Source organism: Schistocerca serialis, chromosome 7 (assembly GCF_023864345.2).
Source record: "Schistocerca serialis cubense isolate TAMUIC-IGC-003099 chromosome 7, iqSchSeri2.2, whole genome shotgun sequence".
NCBI lineage: Eukaryota > Metazoa > Arthropoda > Insecta > Orthoptera > Acrididae > Schistocerca > Schistocerca serialis.
The window spans coordinates 579,272,472-579,293,548 of NC_064644.1; the positions used below are offsets into that span (position 1 = coordinate 579,272,472).

A 21,077-nucleotide genomic window follows, 5' to 3' on the forward strand; every position below is an offset into this window, starting at 1 on the left:
CCTGGTGTAATTCGTGGGCACTAGGAGTTAGAAATTCTATTGATGTGTTGTGTTTGTCTATGTGGATTCCGTAACTTGCAGAAACCATAGGGACCGAGCTCTGCTTTGGAAAGCACTCCGTCTTCAGGCCACGAGTGGCCTACCGGGACCGTCCGACCGCCGTGTCATCCTCGGTGGAGGATGTGGATAGGAGGGGCGTGGGATCAGCACACCGCTCTCCCGGTCGTTATGATGGTATTCTTCACTGAAGTCGCTACTATTCGGTCAAGTAGCTCCTCAATCGGCGTCACGAGGCTGAGTGCACCCCGAAGAATGGCAACAGCGCATGGCGGCCTGGATGGTGACCCATCCAAGTGCTGACCGCGCCCGATAGCGCTTAACTTCGGTGATCTCACGGGAACCGGTGTATCCACTGCGGCAAGGCCGTTACCACGAGCTCTACTTTGTGCTGGTTCAAAAAAAAAAAAAAAAAAAAATGCTGCAAATGGTTCTGAGCACTATGGGACTCAACTTCTGAGGTCATTAGTCCCCTAGAACTAGCGAAACCTAACTAACCTAAGGACATCACACACATCCATGCCCGAGGCAGGATTCGAACCTGCGACCGTAGCGGTCTCACGGTTCCAGACTGCAGCGCCTAGAACCGCACATGTGCTGGTCAAATACAATTGAACTTCCTCTATACCTTCATCTCTGTTCCCTGCAGCACAACAGATACTCTTTTGCCACTCTTTTACAGCATGTGCAACAATGCCAGCACAAACTACGAAAGACGCCAAGATCGCCACCGGGATCTGAACCCTAAATAAACGTAACTAAGGATAAGACTGTTCTTATTACAACTGCCACACGCCACCTGCAGTACATTTTGATTAGCTTTGAAGAACCATTATTTATAGCTAACACTATCGTTATTTGCACAAGGGCATGTAGGTCAGCCGGCCGCGGTGGCCGTGCGGTTCGGGCGCTGCAGTCCGGAACCGCGAGGCTGCTACGGTCGCAGGTTCGAATCCTGCCTCGGGCATGGGTGTGTGTGATGTCCTTAGGTTAGTTAGGTTTAAGTAGCTCTAAGTTCTAGGGGACTTATGACCTAAGATGTTGAGTCCCATAGTGCTCAGAGCCATTTGAACCATTTGAGCAATGTAGGTCACGAATTCTCCCAACGGCAGTGGAGCTGATTAAACATTTGCTTAGGCCTTGAAACATACGCCCAAACAGAAGAAGGTATCTTAATCCAGAGCCCAATAATAAAGAGAAAAGTTATTATCTAGTAATGCCTTTACGGACATTGAACATCAACAGTGAATAACCTGAAAAATCTGTTTGACGAATATTAATAATTCAAAGTCGTTCCTCTCCTCTGCCAGTAAACCTGGGAAAATCTGCGTCAGTGACCAAAGAAAACATTTTAAAGATGTACAGCGTAAAGCAGGCGACTTTGCAATGTATTAAGATGTCCAATTAGTACGCTGTCCCTTCATAATCATAGAACTCTTAATTACTTCTTCAAAATGTTTTAACTCATACATGATTTCACTCAGAGAGGTGATCCTGTAAATGTTGATTCTTTACCTTGAGTGGTTTTATTTCTTTTTCCATAATTTGTAATACTCTTCAGATCTGCACTTTATCTGATTAACAGCATTGTTTGTTTTCATAGTTAATGTTATCTTTTCTACTTTTTTCATTATCTGGTGACGCATTTCTCTGTAAAGTTTCTTCTACTTCTTTGAAAGAAAAAAAAAAAAAGTTCAAATGGCTCTGAGCACTATGGGACTTAACATCTGAGGTCATCAGTCCCCTAGAACTTAGAACTACTTAAACCTAAGGACATCACACACATCCATGCCCGAGGCAGGATTCGAACCTGCGACCGTAGCGGTCGCGCGGCTCCAGACTGAAGCGCCACTGCGACCGGCTACTTCTTTGCAGAAAACCAGCAGAACAGATGGCGTTGCCCAGTTATGTATTTATTCCATTAGTTCATCTGCTCCATCCCCCTCTCTTTTCCCCTCTCCTCACTCACCCTCCCTGTCTACCTCCTTCTTCCCCCAACTCTCTGCCTACCTCCTCCAATCCCCAATATCTCTCTCCTCCTGCACCTCTGTCTTTCCGTTTGCTACTCCCCCTCTCTGTCCATGGGCTGCTCGCTACTCTCTCTGTCCATCTGATCCTGCCCCCTCTGTTCGTGTCCTCCTCTACTCTGTGAGCTCATCTCCTCCTGGCCCTGTATCTTCTCATTCCCTAAATCTCCACTTCCTCCTTCTTCCTATATATCTTCGTCCTACTCTGTCCATCTCCTCCTCTCATCTCTCTCTGCTTATGTCCTTTTCCTTTTCTCTCTGTATATCCTCCTCCCATCCTTCCATGAATTTCGTCCACCATCCTCTCTCAGTCCATATCATCCTCCACATCCTCGCTGTCAATCACCTGCCCATCTCCTTTCCCCTTTCTCATTACATCTCCTCCCATCTCTTCCTGTCCATCTCCTCTTCCTTTCCTCCTCCTTATCTTTCGGTCCATATCCTCCCTCCTCTCTCTGTTCATCTTCTTTCCTTCCTGTGCCCATGTCCTCCTTCCCATCTCTAATCCATCTCCACTTCTTTACTTCCTCTGTCCTCGTTCTCCCACCTCTCTCTATCCATCTCCTCCTATTCCCCCTCAATGTCCACCTCTCCCTCATACTCATTGTGTCTTATCTCCCTCAGATCTTTTTCCTCCCCCATTCTCTGCCTTCCAATCTCTTCCTTCTCCCTTCTTTCCCCACATTATCAACCCCACCTCAACAGGAGGTTCATAGTTCTTACCCCCCCCCCCCCCCTTCGCCCTGTAGTATTTACTTCCAGATTCTAGGATACTTGAAATTCATCCAGGGTTCTGAATGAACTTTACACATATTTACGCACATATTTGACCTGTATCTTTTGTGACGTCTCACAAACCCAAGGTCCTCAGCGGTACTTTTGGGGCAGCCACCACAAATTGTATAAAGCGTGGGTAGTGACCAGGATGTAGCTACGTTTGTTCACCGAAAAATAATTAATGACAACAACTGCGCCAGCTAGAATGAAGAGATATCATTATTTCTGACGAAACGTGCACCAGCAATACAAGTCCAAGTAGTATCCGAGAGTAATCTGTGTACTGAGCCTAGTCGAATACAACAGCAAATATCACACTGCAATGGCTCCGCTATAAACTCCACCAAAGGCTAGCAATACACAATCGACCGTGTCGGGGCCAGCGCTCCTTCTTATATGCAAAAGGCAGAGGGCGCTGCGGACCCGAGCTCTGCCATGGCGCGACCTCTTCCGTCGGCGGTAACGCCCTGAGACGCCGACGGCCGCGACTGGAACTGTGGCCAGCGATGTCACGGTCAGGGCGCGCGTGCGCGAGTTGGTTGGTCGGTTGGGTCTGTGGCTACAACAGTATCTCTAGCGAATTCCATCCGGCAATTTCGTTCTCATTCAGTCCAATCTTTATGTCGTTGTATATCCAGAACAACGTGTCGTATATTGATGTAATAATTCAGTGGTATAGTTATACATTCCTGGAAATGGAAAAAAGAACACATTGACACCGGTGTGTCAGACCCACCATACTTGCTCCGGACACTGCGAGAGGACTGTACAAGCAATGATCACACGCACGGCACAGCGGACACACCAGGAACCGCGGTGTTGGCCATCGAATGGCGCTAGCTGCACAGCATTTGTGCACCGCCGCCGTCAGTGTCAGCCAGTTTGCCGTGGCATACGGAGCTCCATCGCAGTCTTTAACACTGGTAGCATGCCGCGACAGCGTGGACGTGAACCGTATGTGCAGCTGACGGACTTTGAGCGAGGGCGTATAGTGGGCATGCGGGAGGCCGGGTGGACGTACCGCCGAATTGCTCAACACGTGGGGCGTGAGGTCTCCACAGTACATCGATGTTGTCGCCAGTGGTCGGCGGAAGGTGCACGTGTCCGTCGACCTGGGACCGGAACGCAGCGACGCACGGATGCACGCCAAGACCGTAGGATCCTACGCAGTGCCGTAGGGGACCGCACCGCCACTTCCCAGCAAATTAGGGACACTGTTGCTCCTGGGGTATCGGCGAGGACCATTCGCAACCGTCTCCATGAAGCTGGGCTACGGTCCCGCACACCGTTAGGCCGTCTTCCGCTCACGCCCCAACATCATGCAGACCGCCTCCAGTGGTGTCGAGACAGGCGTTAATGGAGGGACGAATGGAGACGTGTCGTCTTCAGCGATGAGAGTCGCTTCTGCCTTGGTGCCAATGATGGTCGTATGCGTGTTTGGCGCGGTGCAGGTGAGCGCCTCAATCAGGACTGCATACGACCGAGGCACACAGGGCCAACACCCGGCATCATGGTGTGGGGAGCGATCTCCTACACTGGCCGTACACCACTGATGATCGTCGAGGGGACACTGAATAGTGCACGGTACATCCAAACCGTCATTGAACCCATCGTTCTACCATTCCTAGACCGGCAAGGGAACTTGCTGTTCCAGCAGGACAATGCACGTCCGCATGTATCCCGTGCCACCCAACGTGCTCTAGAAGGTGTAAGTCAACTACCCTGGCCAGCAAGATCTCCGGATTTGTCCCCCATTGAGCATGTTTGGGACTGGATGAAGCGTCGTCTCACGCGGTCTGCACGTCCAGCGCGAACGCTGGTCCAACTGAGGCGCCAGGTGGAAATGGCATGGCAAGCCGTTCCACAGGACTACATCCAGCATCTCTACGATCGTCTCCATGGGAGAATAGCAGCCTGCATTGCTGCGAAAGGTGGATATACACTGTACTAGTGCCGACATTGTGCATGCTCTGTTACCTGTGTCTATGTGCCTGTGGTTCTGTCAGTGTGATCATGTGATGTATCTGACCCCAGGAATGTGTCAATAAAGTTTCCCCTTCCTGGGACAATGAATTCACGGTGTTCTTATTTCAATTTCCAGGAGTGTATATTGTGTGCAAAATGTAGTAGGTAGCAGAGACGTAATAAACAAAAACGTCATGCACGAAGTGGTAGTTATTCACGCACCTCAGTGTTTACGACGTTATAGCTCCTGAACTATGTGTCGTACAATGATTCAGTTTTGTAGGTATATTCAGTGGCATGTGCTGAATACCGTCTGCAAAAAGGTCGTCAATCGAATATGTAGTAAACGACATAGTTTTTGCTTTCATCACTTTGTGGGATTGTTCAGCGAGGAAATGTTCGTAAATGTTTGAAATTATGTGTGAAGTTTGTTGGAAGGCACTAACTGCTCTCATTGCCAAATGCTGGACGAATAAATTCCTGCGAATTCATGCATCGTTAGCTACGCTACGTTTTCACACTCAGCAACGCCCCTTTAATAAATATGTGGCCCTTAACCGCTAAACAGATTGTCTCCAGACCAGAAGTGGTTTTTGTACCAACGTTTGTTGAGACTGGTGCTGTGATTTAGGAGGAGATGTGGAAAATACAACGTGTATTGTTCCTTTTGTGTTCCCTAATTTTTGTCTTATTACTAGACCTACAACTTCGTCTTCATAATCCAAATCTCCAAAAGGGTATATCCTGTGCACGGAAGCATTAGCAACTGAAAACTAATCGGCAGGTTTACAAGTATTTAGCTATATTTGTTTCGTCTCTTTGTTCTTAGGAAATACATGACTCTGATTTTCCGACGCTTTTTTAGTTATCTATTGTGGTTAGGACAAATCACAATCACACAGCAAACCATTATTTTTAACTGGAAGCAATTCCAACGGTAGTACGCTTTCAGAAACTCTCAACGTACTGATAACTGTAATGTAACTCTAGATTTAATGGTTAGTCGCCGATAAGGTTTTACACTCACGTAAAGAACCTTGCGTTCACTCAAAAACGCAATGACACGAAAACAGGCTATGGCACGGCGTTTCTACAGAGCGATGGCAGGATCACCTGTGAGCAGCACCGCAGTTTGTTACCGCGCACGCTCCCTATGGTGCCTGCTGTGTTTTCTAGTAACAGTGCCTTCTATTGTTTTGTCAGGGGAGTAGAATATGATTAGATCTGCCTAAAAAAATTGCCGTACAAAATTAAATTGCAACTTAAATAGAGCATTGTCGTACTGATGTGTAACGTATCACAGAAATGTTTTTGAGGCGCAAGCATAACGGTGTTGCCATCCTGGCGAGGTGTTCAGTTTACTTTTCTAGGTTATGCCTGATGACAGAGCGTACTCTGCTAAACCTGGCCGGCCGTTGTGACCGAGCGGTTCTAGGCGCTTCAGTGCGGGACCGCGCTGCTGCTCCGGTCGCAGCTCGAATCCTGCCTCGGGCATGGAGGTGTGTGATGTCCTTAGGTTAGTTAGGTTTAAGTAGTTCTAAGTCTAGGTGCCTGACGCCCCCAGATGTTAAGTCCCATAGTGCTTAGAGCCATTTGACCCATTTTTTTTATAAACCTGTAGTATTACGTAAATGTAGAAGTGGTTAAGGGATGCTGTCTGTATATTAAATTTGTGCCACCAGTATAGCGTACACCGAACTTTGTCTGAGAATTATTTTTTTTTTTCGTATTATGTAATTCTTTAACCTGAGCTCCTCTAAGCAACCTCGCGTAGTGCATTAAAATTGTCATAATAGCATGTTACAAACTCAAAAGAGGTACAGTACATAAGGGTCGATTAAAAACTTTCCGTTACAAGGCCATACAGTTCAGAATCGTTATGAGAGTCAGGTAAAATCAACGTAAACATTGAGGCAATCATCCCAGTTACTCACCAGGTTGATGATACCCATTTGATAAAACAGCATGTACAGCTGCGTGAAGAAGTCCTGAGCTTACTGTTATACATCGTTCCCGACAGCATTCGTTGACACTTCAAGACCTTCATTAAGTGAACAAAGGTGTGATAATGTGGACAAATCAGGAGTGCAGGAAGGTTCTCAAACGTTTCACATTTGAGTTGGCTAACTTCTGCGTTACGTTATTTGTGATATGGGTACTTGCGTTATCGTGAAGCAGCTGCATTTCTTGTCGCAAATGTCACGGACGTTTCGCCTTAATTGCACGTCGTAATTAATTCAGCGTGGCGGAGTACGTTCCCCAGCGATGTACAAACCAGGCTGTTTTATGTAATAAATGAGGATATCTTTCACAACGACCGGCGTCTTCTGTCGAAATTCGATCAGCACATAAATTTGCGCCCCATCCACATGTGTGGTTTTCGACAGACGTGTTGCACTATACACATTCTTAGTCTTCCAGTCTTCCGATAGTCTGTTTTTGATGAATTTAATAGTAGCGTCGCTATAGTTATCCGGATTTACCACATGTATCGGAAAGACACAAATATCACAGTAATTCCTTGCCCCATGCCGGTACTTACATACCCGCATCGGAGTAGCGCTACGTTGCATATAGGCTGCAAATCCACACCCTTCCCACTATTTTTTTTCTTTTTCTTCTGTGGAAATTTGTTGCATGAGTGAAGACGTAAATAATTAGTTTTCTGCTTCACAACACTTCAAACTTGTATTCTATCAGATCATCATTTCAGTGAAAACTGGATATAACACTCTGCCCGAAAAATAGAGGAACACACTGAGCCGAAGACGATAGTGAACCTAGCAAACTGACTCCAACTGAAACTGTCCGAGCTCTGCTGTTAGAGCCACAATACTATTTAGAAGCTTTGAACTACTAAGAGAATTCTTGCTTTGTTAACGATCTCTTGTTCGGGTTACTTTTCACACACTTAAGGAATTTAGCAGACTTCATGTGACAACATATTTATTCATTTACGTGTGTACTCTGCAAATAACACTCAAGTGGCTGGATGAGGGTTCGTCGAACCACCTTCACAGTTCTCTACTATTCCAGTCTCGTACAGTGCGCGGAAAGAATGAACACCTATATCTTTCCGTACGAGCTCTGATTTCCCTTATTGTATGGTGGTGATCGTTCCTCCCTATGTAGGTAGGTGTAAACAAAATATTTTCGCATTCGGAGAAGAAAGTTGGTGATTGGAATTTCGTGAGAAGATTCCGTCGCAACGAAAAACGCCTTTCTTTTAATGATTTTCAGCCCAAGTCCTGTATCATTTCTGTGTCACTCTCTCCCATATAATATTACTATTGTTTAAATTTCCTAGTACTAAATTATTTTACAAACTTCGCAGCTCTCAAACAAATAAGCGATTCTTTCCAGATGACTCAAAAATTATTCAGCTTTCACTAAAATTTTTGGTTATCTTTGTGAGATACCATCATATATTCAGTAAAAGAACATCACACATATTTATTCATGCTCTGCTTTATATGATTTGCCTCACTTTTAAGTGAGAAATCGTGGATTTATGTCAACTAAAACAATGAAGCACTCACAAATCAAGTATTATTATTGCAGATTATTAATTCTATTAATTTCTGTATTTAAATTGTAAACGGAACAGAATACTCAAATTATTATCGGAAAGAAACTTCCTGGCAGATTAAAACTGTGTGCCGGACCGAAACTCGAACTCGGGACCTTTGCCTTTAGCGGGCAAGTGCTCTACCAACTGAGCTACCCAAGCACGACTCACGCCCCGTCCTCACAGCTTTACTTCTGCCAGTACCTCGTCTCTTACCTTCTGGAGCTGTGAGGACGGCGCGTGAGTCGTGCTTGGGTAGCTCAGTTGGTAGAGCACTTGCCCGCGAAAGGCAAAGGTCCCGAGTTCGAGTCTCGGTCCGGCACACAGTTTTAATCTGCCAGGAAGTTTCATATCAGCGCACACTCCGCTGCTGAGTGAAAATCTCATTCTGGTATTATCGAAAAGTGTTAACTGAGTATTCAAAATCCTATACTATTGCCAAACCCTTAAATGACACTTTGTAGAATCTAAATATACAAGTGCAACACGAAGATATTGATAATACGTCTATGATGGTTACGTTTCACCGGGTATTTAGATCGTAAAATATGCTAATAGAAGTTTGAGAAGGATACAATTCACAGGGTTCCAAATGGCTCTGAGCACTATGGGACTTAACAGCTATGGTCATCAGTCCCCTAGAACTTAGAACTACTTAAACCTAACTAACCTAAGGACATCACACACATCCATGCCCGAGGCAGGATTCGAACCTGCGACCATAGCAGTCGCGCGGTTCCGGACAATTCACAGGGTACTTAGTTTCGATTTCTGCATCTCACCAGCCCTAGGTTACGACTCCCACAGAAGCGACAAGTCCTAAAGTGGCGACCAGCTGTCTGCGAGGCCCGTGCAGTCAGTTCTGCAGGCGCCACGTCCCGTCACGCACCAGCCACCAGACGCGCCGCCCACACAGCTCAGCTCTCGGCCCTCGGCTGCAGACACGCAGCGGCCGCAAGAAGCCGGCAGGCACGCGCCTCCGCTGCCCACGCCGACACTCCTCCTCCGTCACTCGCTGTCCGTCTCCTCACCTGCCAGACAGCTCCATCAGCACGCAGGACTCACTGCGAATACTCGAACAGCGACGACAACGATCGCTATAAAATACTGGTTTCCACATATTAGGTAAGTAATCGAAAGTGACTCTTCGAAATATAAAGTAATTGCCTCTAAGAGAAAGCTTGTCATCAGCCCTGTTGTTTTTAGTGAATATACCTTTCTCTCAGCTAGAGGTACGTAATTTTCCATTATTTTTGTGCCCCTCCTTCTCCATCGCTCCAAGGAGTCCCGTATTCCAACCAAGTAACTGGGATTTGGCTACTATAAAACTACTGGAATCAGAAGTGTTATATCTTGATTTTCTGAGAAGCGAGTGATTTATTATAGAGCGCTGCTGATGTTTAGTAGTTTTGACATAATTTAATCAGATTAAAAAAAAGTTGTTTCATATTTTCGACGATTGTATATAACAACAGTATTGAGGGGCAGATAATATTGTGTATGATGTAGAGCACAGGGTGTTGTGTCTAGACAAGACAGCCTAGACACAATGAGAGGAAGCCGAAAGGCACGCGCTAAGCTAAAGCAGGATGGCGTGAGGTCTGAAACAGGATACGTAATGAATGCTATAAAGAAAAGTACGTAGCTTCTGGAATACTTAACTTTAATCCATCCTTTTGGTACATCTGGAGATTGTGGCGATACAAGTGAGACTCTTTAGATACATGCAATGTTACTAATGGCGCCTTGCTAGGTCGTAGCCATTGACTTAGCTGAAGGCTATTCTAACTATCTGCTCTGCAAATGAGCGAGGCTTCATCAGTGTAGTCGCTAGCTACGTCGTCCGTACAACTGGGGCGAGTGCTATTCCGTATCTCGAGACCTGCCTTGTGGTGGCGCCCGGTCTGCGATCACACAGTGGCGACACGCGGGTCCGACATGTACTAATGGACCGCGGCCGATTTAAAACTACCATCTAGCAAGTGTGGTGTCTGGCGGTGACACCACACAGGGCTACAGATTTCACCATTTCGAATAGGAGGGAACAAGAATGGTTTTGAAAAGGAAACCATGCAAGACTGAATCAAGACACGTGGAATCAATCATAAAACTCTCGGTTTTTCAAAATATAAATCTAAAACACATATCAGAAGCCTTTGTGTCACATCAGATGTAAATACAACATGCTGCCGTCTACTGCTCCTTAATTCATGTGAAGACATTGAAGCTTGCACCATTCTGTAGACATATTTCCACTTCAGAAGCAGCTAAAAGCCCTTTGATTGGGGAGTAGTCATGATTGTGAAGATACTCAAACTTATCTGGAAAAATATAAAAAAGTAATTCAGTTCTCTGTTTGACATTTGAAAGTAATGGAGCACAAATATATCACACGCTAATCAGTGACGCTCCAATTAGGTCATATCATCGTTAAATACTTCATGACGATGATTCGACTGCAATTTGTACTGTGACATTTCTTTTGGTTCAAATGGCTCTAAGCACTATGGGACTTAACATCTGAGGTCATCAGTCCCCTAGATTTAGAACTACGTAAACCTGACTAACCCAAGGATAGCACACACATCCATGCGCGAGGCAGGATTCGAACCTGTGACCGTAGTAGCAGCGCGGTTCCGGACTGATGTGCATAGAACCACTCGGCCAGAAATGCCGGATTTCTTTTGGAAAATTTTGAAATTTGTGGTAAGATACTATGGGACCAAGCTGCTGAGGTTATCGGTCTCTAGGCTTACACACTACTTAATCTAAGTTGAAGTAACTTACGCTAAGGACAACACATACACTCAATCCCGAGGCAGGACTCGAACCTTCGATGATGGCAAGCCACGCTAACCGTTGTAGACGCCTGAGACCGTGCGGCTACCCCGCACGGGGCTGACAATTCTTTGTTTCTTTTCTTTTTTAAATCTAAACACGGCCTTATTCTTCGATGAATATTTCTAATTTTTTATTTGAATCCTACGTGGTCACCTGGTGTTGCCCTGCTACTGATTTAGTATCACATTACCAACCCCATCACACCACCACGCAGATGTGATAGAGATTAGTTTTAGTCGTTGTTTTTCGAGATATGTTCAGTAGGGTCGATAACCAAAGGAAATTCTCTGAATTAAAACATTCTTTTGTACGGGCTGTCATTAGCTCGATTAAACTATGCCTTTATTTTGGAATCTGCCCTTCTGCATCGTTTCGGCTGTGTAATCATTTTCACAAGTACGGTGTAACCCGTTTCCTCATGGTGCCAAGTTGGTTTGAAACTGTTCAAGTATCGTGCACTTATGCCTCAGACGTCACATAATTCCCACCACCAACCTCTAACTCTTTCCTATAGGTAAATTGTTGTAAGAACTGTTGCCGTTCAGCCTAAGAATCGTGATTTGGATGCGACACTAATATTTGTTGTTTTCAAACATTTTCTGTCACCCATTTTTCAACTGTATTGACATTCCCACCAGGCCTCCATTCTTGGGCTTGTGACACTATTATACAGGACTACTAGCAGTTACAAATTTACTTGATGCATCCATAACTTGCAGAAACGATAGGGACTGACCGCTGCTTTGACTTCTCAAACACAATTGATCTCCCCTTATAGCTTCATCTCTGTGCCCTGTCACGCAACGGGTACGCCGTTGCCACTCTCTGACAGCACGTGCGACAATATGAGCGTGAACTAATAAAACCGACGAGGTCGCCATTGGGCTCTGAGCCCACAATGAACTACGCTAAGTCAGGATAAAATTGTTTTTATTAGAAGGGCCACACGCGACCTTCAGTACACTTTGAATAACCTTGCAGAGCCATTATTTACATCTGAGACGATCGTTATCTGCCAAGAACGGGTAAGTACCAGTTCTTCCACCGGCAGTGAAGCAAGCCGCTTCATACGAGGGTGAGTCAAATGAAAACCTTAAGTTTGTAATAACAGATCGAAATTTTGCGCCGTTATTCTGTAAGTTGCTAAGCGTGCTACAAACAGCGCGCAGAATGGCCTGTAGGTGGCAGCATAGTGCAGGTGCACACATACCGTCGCAGTATCAGTATAAAGATGGCCGCCCCACATGCGACTTGCACCAGGGAAGAACAGCCTTCTGTTATTCAGTTTTTTCGTAGTGAAGGTGTGAAACCTATTGAAATTCATCGATGAATGAAGGTTCAGTGCGGTGATGCATGTTTGTCACAGCAGCAAGAATACGAATGGAGTAGGAAGTTCGCAAATGGTGTAACTTCAGTGGAAGATGTTCCTCGTCCAGGTCAGGCACAACGAGTTGTGACTCCACAAAACATTGCAGCACTTGAAGCCATAGTGAAGGAGAATCGCCGAGTGACACTGAATGACACTGCAGCATGTTTACAGATAAGTCATGGGTCAGCACACCACATTGTGCATGATGTGCTCCCGTTTCACAAAGTGTCTGCAAGATGGGTGCCACGCCAGCTGACTCCTGAAATGAGAGAACGACGTGTTGATGCTTGTGAAGAACTTCTTCGGCGCTTTGAACGAGAAGGTGATGGCTTCCTTGCAGGAATCGTTACTGGGGACGAAACCTGGGTTCACTTCCACCAACCGGAAACGAAGAGAGGGAGTAAGGAATGACGCCATTCCTCATCACCAAAACCAAAGAAGTTTCGAACAGAACCATCAACAGGGAAGGCTATGCTGACTCTCTTTTGGGACGAAAAAGGCGTCATTTTGGAGTATTACATGCCTAGAGGGACCACTGTCACCAGTGCATCATACACAGATCTACTAAAACATCATCTGCGGCCTGCAATCAAATTAAAGCAACGTGGATTGCTGTCAGCAGGTGTCCTTTTGCAACATGACAGTGCAAGGCCCCACACTGCCCGTACAACAGTTTCAACAATCACAGACCTGTATTTTGAGTGTCTTCCTCATCCATCATACTCACCAGACCTTTCCCCAAGTGATTTCCATACGTTTGGACCACTCAAAGACGTAATGGGAGGAAAGAAGTTCCGTTCTGATGAAGATTGGTTGGTTGTTTTGGGGAAGGAGACCAGACAGCGAGGTCATCGGTCTCATTAGGGAAGGACAGGGAAGGAAGTCAGCCGTGCCCTTTGAAAGGAACCATCCCAGCATTTGCCTGGAGCGATTTAGGGAAATCACGGAAAACCTAATTCTGGATGGACGGACGCTCTGATGAAGAGATACGCCACGCGGTGCATGAGTGGTTGCGCGGATACCAAAAGAATTTTTTTCTAAAGGAATTTATAAACTTTGTAAGCACTGGAGGGCTTGCATTGAGCCTGGGGGAGATTATGTTGAAACGTGCTACAGCTTTCTACCACCTCCGAACAATAAATAATATTTACACAACATCTCACCAATATGGTGTAATACTACAGGCAATGTTTTCTGGCAGCTCTTGTGTATCACGGCAGACGACAGTCTTGTGTGTCTGCCACTCTTGAGGGCCCAGGATGAAGGACTTCCGCGATTCCTACCGTCCTCTGGCCGCCTCATCTAACAAAAGTTTTGGCCAGACAATAAGGGACTCATACAATCTTCAACGTTACCTTAGCTGTCAGTCTCTCCCTGCAGTACATTAACTGCTTCTTTGAAAAAGTAATTAATTTTTCGAAATGATTTTTGTGGAGACCAATTTTGTTGCCTGTAATTCTCGAAGTTTGGAAGCTCTTTTTGTGGTATCATCCAAAGATATCGGTGCTTCACCACAGTCGGCGACGTCCAACGACACCGCAGGCACTAGCAATGTCCCACTCTTGTCCGCAAAGACGAATGGGAGAGGCTGAGGAATGCACACCTTGTCTCTCAGCACGGCAGCACTCTCCCACAGATGTCAATATAGAGCGAAGCGTGGAAGCACTCACCCCAATTCCTCACTTCAGCTGTAGCAGTCAACATCACGTCTCAAATGGAGATGTTCTCTTTTTAATGTTGTACATTGTACTTCAAGACAGCAGTTTGTTAATTAGTGCGTGAGACGATAATTTAAGCATCGCTCGTGCGAAAGTCGGCTTTCCTTTCGCTCACATGATATAATGAGGATTATGAATGAAGGGCAACAGGCTGTTTCCATATTTCTAGATTTCCGGAAAGCATTTGACACTGTGGGTCATTGCAGGCTCTTAATGAAGGTACGTGCGTATGGAATAAGTACATAGATATGTGAGTGGCTCGAAGACTTTTTAAATAATAGGACCCAGTATGTTGTCCTCGACGGCGAGTGTTCATCAGAGAGAAAGGTATCGTCAGGAGTGCCCCAGCTAAGTGTGACAGGACCGCTGTTGTTCTCTATACGGAGTGTTACAAAAAGGTACGGCCAAACTTTCAGGAAACATTCCTCACACACAAAGAAAGAAAATATGTTATGTGGACATGTGTCCGGAAATGCTTACTTTCCATGTTAGAGCTCATTACTTCTCTTCAAATCACATTAATCATGGAATGGAAACACACAGCAACAGAACGTACCAGCGTGACTTCAAACACTTTGTTACAGGATATGTTCAAAATGGCCTCCGTTAGCGAGGATACATGCATCCACCCTCCGTCGCATGGAATCCCTGATGCGCTGATGCAGCCCTGGAGAATGGCGTATTGTATCACAGCCGTCCACAATACGAGCACGAAGAGTCTCTACATTTGGTACCGGGGTTGCGTAGACAAGAGCTTTGAAATTCCCCCATAAATGAAAGTCAAGAGGGTTGAGGACAGGAGGACGTTGAATTGGTCCGCCTCTACCAATCCATCGGTCACCGAATCTGTTGTTGAGAAGCGTACGAACACTTCGACTGAAATGTGCAGGAGCTCCATCGTGCGTGAACCACATGTTGTGTCGTACTTGTAAAGGCACATGTTCTAGCAGCACAGGTAGAGTATCCCGTATGAAATCATGATAACGCGCTCCATTGAGCGTAGGTGGAAGAACATACTGACGAAACTAAAATGAGCTCTAATATGGAAATTAAGCGTTTCCGGACACATGTCCACATAACATCTTTTCTTTATTTGTGTGTGAGGAATATTTCCTGCAGTTTGGCCGTACCTTTTTGTAACACCCTGTATACACATTTGGTGGACGGCGTGGGCAGTAATCTGCGGTTGTTTACTGATGAGTCCATGGCGTACCGGAAGGTGTTGGAGTTGGATCCCTGTAGGAAGATGAGAGATGATATAGAAAAAATTTCCAGTAGGTGTGATGAATTGCAGATAGCCCTAAACGTGGAAACGCGGATGAGTAGGAAGATCAAACCGGTAATATTCGGACCCAGTCAGGTCGTTTAAGTATCTGGGTATAACGTTGAAAAGCGATATGGCAATGACGAGCATGTGAGAACTGTGGTAGGGAAGGCGAAGAATGATTGACGTCGGTTTACGGGGAGAATTTTAGGAAAGAGTGCTTCACCTGTAAACGAGACCGCATGTAGGACGCTGGTGCGATCTATTTTTGAGTACTGCTCGAGTGGTTGGGATCTGTACCAGGTCGGACTGAAGGAAGACATCAAAGCAACTCAGAGGCGAGCTGCTAGATTTGTTCAAGGTAGTTTCGTCCAACACGCAAGTATTACAGGGATGCTTCGGGAACCCAAATGGGAATCCCTGGATTGAAGGCGACGTCCTTTTCGAGAATCGATATTGAGAAAATTTAGAGAACGGGCATTTGAAGCTGACTGCCGATCGATTCTATTGCCATCAACGAACATTGCGCGTAAGGATCTCGAAGATAAGACACGAGAAGTAAGGCCTGATACGGAGGCATACAGATAGTCGTTTTCCCCCTCGCTCTATTTATGAATGGTACAGGGTACCCTCCGCCACGCACCGTACCATGGCTTGAGGTGTATCTATGCAGATGTAGATGTTATACAGGTAGTCAATGATGCCTGTACTTTACTATGCAGTTCTGTGGCGAAGGATTGTGTCAAGTTATCTTTTTATCATTCTTGTAATGAAGTAAATTAATATTTTTTCTGGTGTGTTTCTGTTTAACCATTTCCCAGGGTAATCAAAGATGTCGTAGTTACCGCAGGACAAATGTAGTTTCGGTTTGTCAAGCAGTTTTCGTACTAAGTAGTACATACACAGTTTGAATGCAGTGCTTTTATTAGCTGGCTCAGTTTCTGGCAAACTCTGATAGTTTATATATATATATATATATATATATATATATATATATATATATATATATATATATATATATATAAAGCTGGCTGCACTTTTGACTCCCATTCAAGAGCGACCAGCTTCTCTTACTGCAACCAGACCGTCGCTGACGTACCTATTGTCAGCATTCCACCGGAGGGAGAGAGATCAGATATTGTAATTCTTCAAACCTACTGCTGGCCTTTCCATCTCGTAGACGACAACCCATTGATTCTTGTATCGTTTTTTTCTTGGCACCGAAGAAGCCAAGGTACCTCTCGAGTTTGAACATTCGATTACATTTCCTTCCTGCAGTAGTTTAACAATGACGCCAGATCTCCACTTCTCTGGAACTTGCCTTGTTTGCCAAAATGAGTTGCATAGTAGTTTTTCAGAATTTCCGCTGAGATTTCATTCAAAATAATTGCTTTGGTATTTTTAAGTTCTGTGGTTGCTGCGCACACATCTGCATCTGGTATCATCTGATTTTACCTTTAACTCCAACTTCTTGGCTCATGTTTGAAGCTGTGACCATTAGATGGATTGGGCTGGTTTAAGGTTTCATGGAGTGCTCAACCCATCAGGCAGCTTGTTCATCATTTGTGGACAGAAGATTGGCATTTTTATCCTTCATGTGGCAATTTGAAAAACAATGGCCTCCTGTAAGTTTTCGAACAATACTGTACATTGTCATGGTGTCACTGAGAGAGTCAGAATTTTACACCTCTCTGCCTTCGCACTTATACCTATCTTTTATGGCGGCTCTACAACTGCTTTTGACTCACTAATAACACCAGACATGATTTCGTCTGGCTACCTGAATCTCTTCTTGACCTTTAACTTTTGTTTGGACAACACAGTTGTGGAGTAACAGCGATTGATATAAAATTAACTTAGTATTAAGAAATCAGTCTAAATAGGTTTTTTTTTAATTTATTTAGTGCCGACCGCTTTCAGCCCATCGCAGGGGCCATCTTCAGGGCGAACGTACTGTGAAATTACAATATATATATATATATATATATATATATATATATATATATATCTTAGACAAAACTAATGACAACCATCTTATAAGAGTGGATTACGTAAATATAATGTTTACCCGTTGGTCGACTGCTGGTGGCTTCACGTCTACCAAAGTGTGGCAGGAGACTGTAAAGAATTTACATTTTTTTCCTTTATTGAACCTGGAAGTAGCTTAGTACACTGCTCTTCAGCCTACAGAATTTTTAAAATATAAGAAGACAAGAAAAAATAAAAGCAGGCGATAAAACGGCGACGTAAATTGTAAAATGGCGGAAAATTGTGGAAAGTTAAAACATAAAACAAAGGAAGGGTAATGCTAGTAAAATACACAGGAAGCAGACAGTTAAAATAGTAGACAGACAATTAAAAAGTATGACGACAGTCTGGTTTCTGTTCCCAAGAGATACAAAAATCACACCCAGCAACAGCATGATGTCCATTCGCAGCACTTTGGTAAAGACGCACAAAACTTAACAAACACAGGAAACACTGCACTAAAAAGTCGGCACAAAGATGACACACCACATCCAAGGGCAGATGGGGGCAGTGGGCCTGGACAGATGAGGGGGGGGGAAAAACGGGGGAGGAGAGGAAAAACGGAAGAGAGGTGGGAACCGAAGGAGGGAGCGGACTCATAGGGAGGGGGGGGGGGGCAGAGCAGATGTGGAAGGGAATGGGGAAAGGCAGAGGAGGGAAAACCAAAAGGACTTAGAGGAGAGAAGGGAGGCAGAGAGGGTAGGTGGGGAAACACAGTATGAAAGGGGGGGGGGGGGGAAGAGGGAGCCCGGGGAAAGGACAGAGGAAAGGAGGGAGAGATCAGGATCAGAGTTGATTGGAGGGATAAATGGAGGGACAGAGGGCATCATCTGGGAGGGGGAGTTGACGGAAGCCGCCTTGGGAAAGGAGATGAAGGGTGTAGAGATGGAGGGTATGGAGGGTGAGGCGGAGTGCATGGCGCTCAAGGATCTGGAGGGTATTATAGAATTTGGGGGGGGGGGGGAGGATGGTAGAGGGATTCAAGCCCCATGTCTGGCCAGAGAGGAGTTTGTAGAGTCGGAGGCAGTTATGGGCTTTGGATAGGATGGAGCAGAGATGAGGGATCCAGGTGAGGTGACGGTCAATCGTGAGGTCAAGGTAGGTGAGGATAGGGGGGAGGCGGACAGGAAGGGCGCGATGGTAAGAGAGAAATCCAGGAGCTGGAAGGAGCGAGTGGTATGACCTACGATGATTGCCTGGGTCTGGGGACCATGCAGCAAAAAGGTCAAGGTGATTCTGGAGAAGGTGTTGGGACCATTGGAGGGTAGGAGCGAGGGCAAGGAATGCAGTGTCATCGGCATACTGCTGGGGGGGGGGGGGGGGGCATATCTGCCGTGCACAGGAGGTTGAGGAGAGGGAAGAGGACAGAGCCCTGGGGCACACCTGCAGAGGGGTAGAAGGTGCGAGAATCGGCGTTATTGATGGTAACGTAGGAGGGGCGGTGGGAGAGGAAGGAGGCAATCAGACGGACATAGCTGACAGGAAGGGCGTAGGTCTGGAGTTTAAACAGGAGACTGGGACGCTAGACACGGTCATAAGCCTTTTCAAGGTTTGGGTGTCACCAAGTATCTTGAAGTGCCGGGAACTGATTTTTGAACTTTCTACTTCTTTGTCTCTTAGCTTTGTGACATCAAACTGTTGTCTGGGTTGTTGGCGTTGCTGTGATTTGAACTTTACTTTCAAGTTGGTTCGCACCAAGAAATGGCCCTACCAAGACTCGCAGGATCATAGGTTACTGGATCTCGGAAAGATCACTTTCATACGCTACTTCTACGAAGGTAATAAATTTCCTTTAGACTGTTTCCAGGCTAATGCCAGGTCTTCATATGTATCATTTTATGATGAAACGAACTATTGCCTATACAGAGTCAGTGATGGATTCAGAAAACCTGAAACATTCACTATTATAATTACTGCGTTTTTCTGTTGCAGAGAGTCCAACAATATACTGAAAACTATTACGGTCACTGCTAAGTAACACATTCACATAGCCAGTAACAAGTGTATGATCATGACTGGGGGTAACTTGTGCAACTGCTTGTGAAAAGCACCCTTGTCTTAATCGTTTATAGCTTCCGTCGCTGAATAGAACTACAGAATAACTGTGATATGAATACAGTGAAGGCGCCCACTTATGATTAGATCATTGAGTACTATCCACCCAGAGCCTTAGCCGCTTTCTAAGTACTAAGCGAATAACACGCCCTTGTTGAACATTATGCCCTGATTGTAGGACTCTTTTACCATGGCTGACTATTTAATCGCCGACACACAACGTACTTTACGGACACCCAGTATGTCTTGTTTACATAGAATTAAATCCGAGGCGTTATTGTGCAAGTCGGGCTGTTTGATGTAAGGGGCGTACATTGCAAGCTCCAGTCCGGGTGAAATCGAAATTTTTTGCAGTAAACTTTGGATCCCGTTTTATCGGTGGCTGAATACACCATCGCACCATTCTTGGTTTATTGAAGTCCCTGTATGTTAATTCCGAGATTTAGTTTCACGTTCAATTCAGAACTGCCAGGCTGAAATTTTATTGTTGTTTTTGCATTTGGGAAAAAAGTTTAATGGGATCGCGTTGCTAACATTTTCCTGTCTCATCCAAGCTTGCGTCGGTAATAGCGGAGTTAGAGTCACAGAATTGATAGAATGAATTAAGAATTTGTGTGTTTGTGGGGGGGGGGGGGGGGAGGGATGAGACAGGTATGTAGGTAGGTAAATAGATAGATAGACAAATAGATATTGAGGCAGGGAGCGGGCAAGGATGGCGGCGTGCCAATTCCTCACGATCTTAACACTGATACTCGTTCAAATGGCTCTGAGCACTATGGGACTTAACATCTGAGGTCATCAGTCCCCTAGAACTTAGAACTACTTAAACCTAACTAACCTAATGACATCAAACACATCCATGCCCGGGGCAGGCTTCGTACCTGCGACCGTAGCGGTAGTGCGGTTCCAGACTGAAGCGCCTAGAACCGCTCGGCCACTGCAGCCGGCCTGATACTAGTGTATCGATCAAAACACGTAGAGCTAACCCAATGACAGCTTCATCATGAACCACATTAGTGGGGAAACTAATGAGTGACGCATTTTTGTCGTATAACTGGGTTGTAGAAGGAGGTAAGATGTATGGATGTAACAAATGAACGCGTAATAGAAATAATAAGCGTATAAGAAACTTCCTGGCAGATTAAAACTGTGTGCCCGACCGAGACTCGAACTCGGGACCTTTGCCTTTCGCGGGCGAGTGCTCTACCATCTGAGCTACCGAAGCACGACTCACACCCGGTCCTCACAGCTTTACTTCTGAAGGTAGGAGACGAGATACTGGCAGAAGTAAAGCTGTGAGGACCGGGCGTGAGTCGTGCTTCGGTAGCTCGGATGGTAGAGCACTTGCCCGCGAAAGGCAAAGGTCCCGAGTTCGAGTCTCAGTCGGGAAAACAGTTTTAATCTGCCA

The 21,077-nt window shown here is 45.5% G+C and overlaps 1 pseudogene; it reads right to left on the bottom strand.

Annotated features, from left to right (window-relative positions):
• Positions 1-313: 313 nt before the first annotated feature.
• LOC126413604 (5S ribosomal RNA) lies at positions 314-431 on the bottom strand (annotated as a pseudogene).
• Positions 432-21,077: the final 20,646 nt, after the last annotated feature.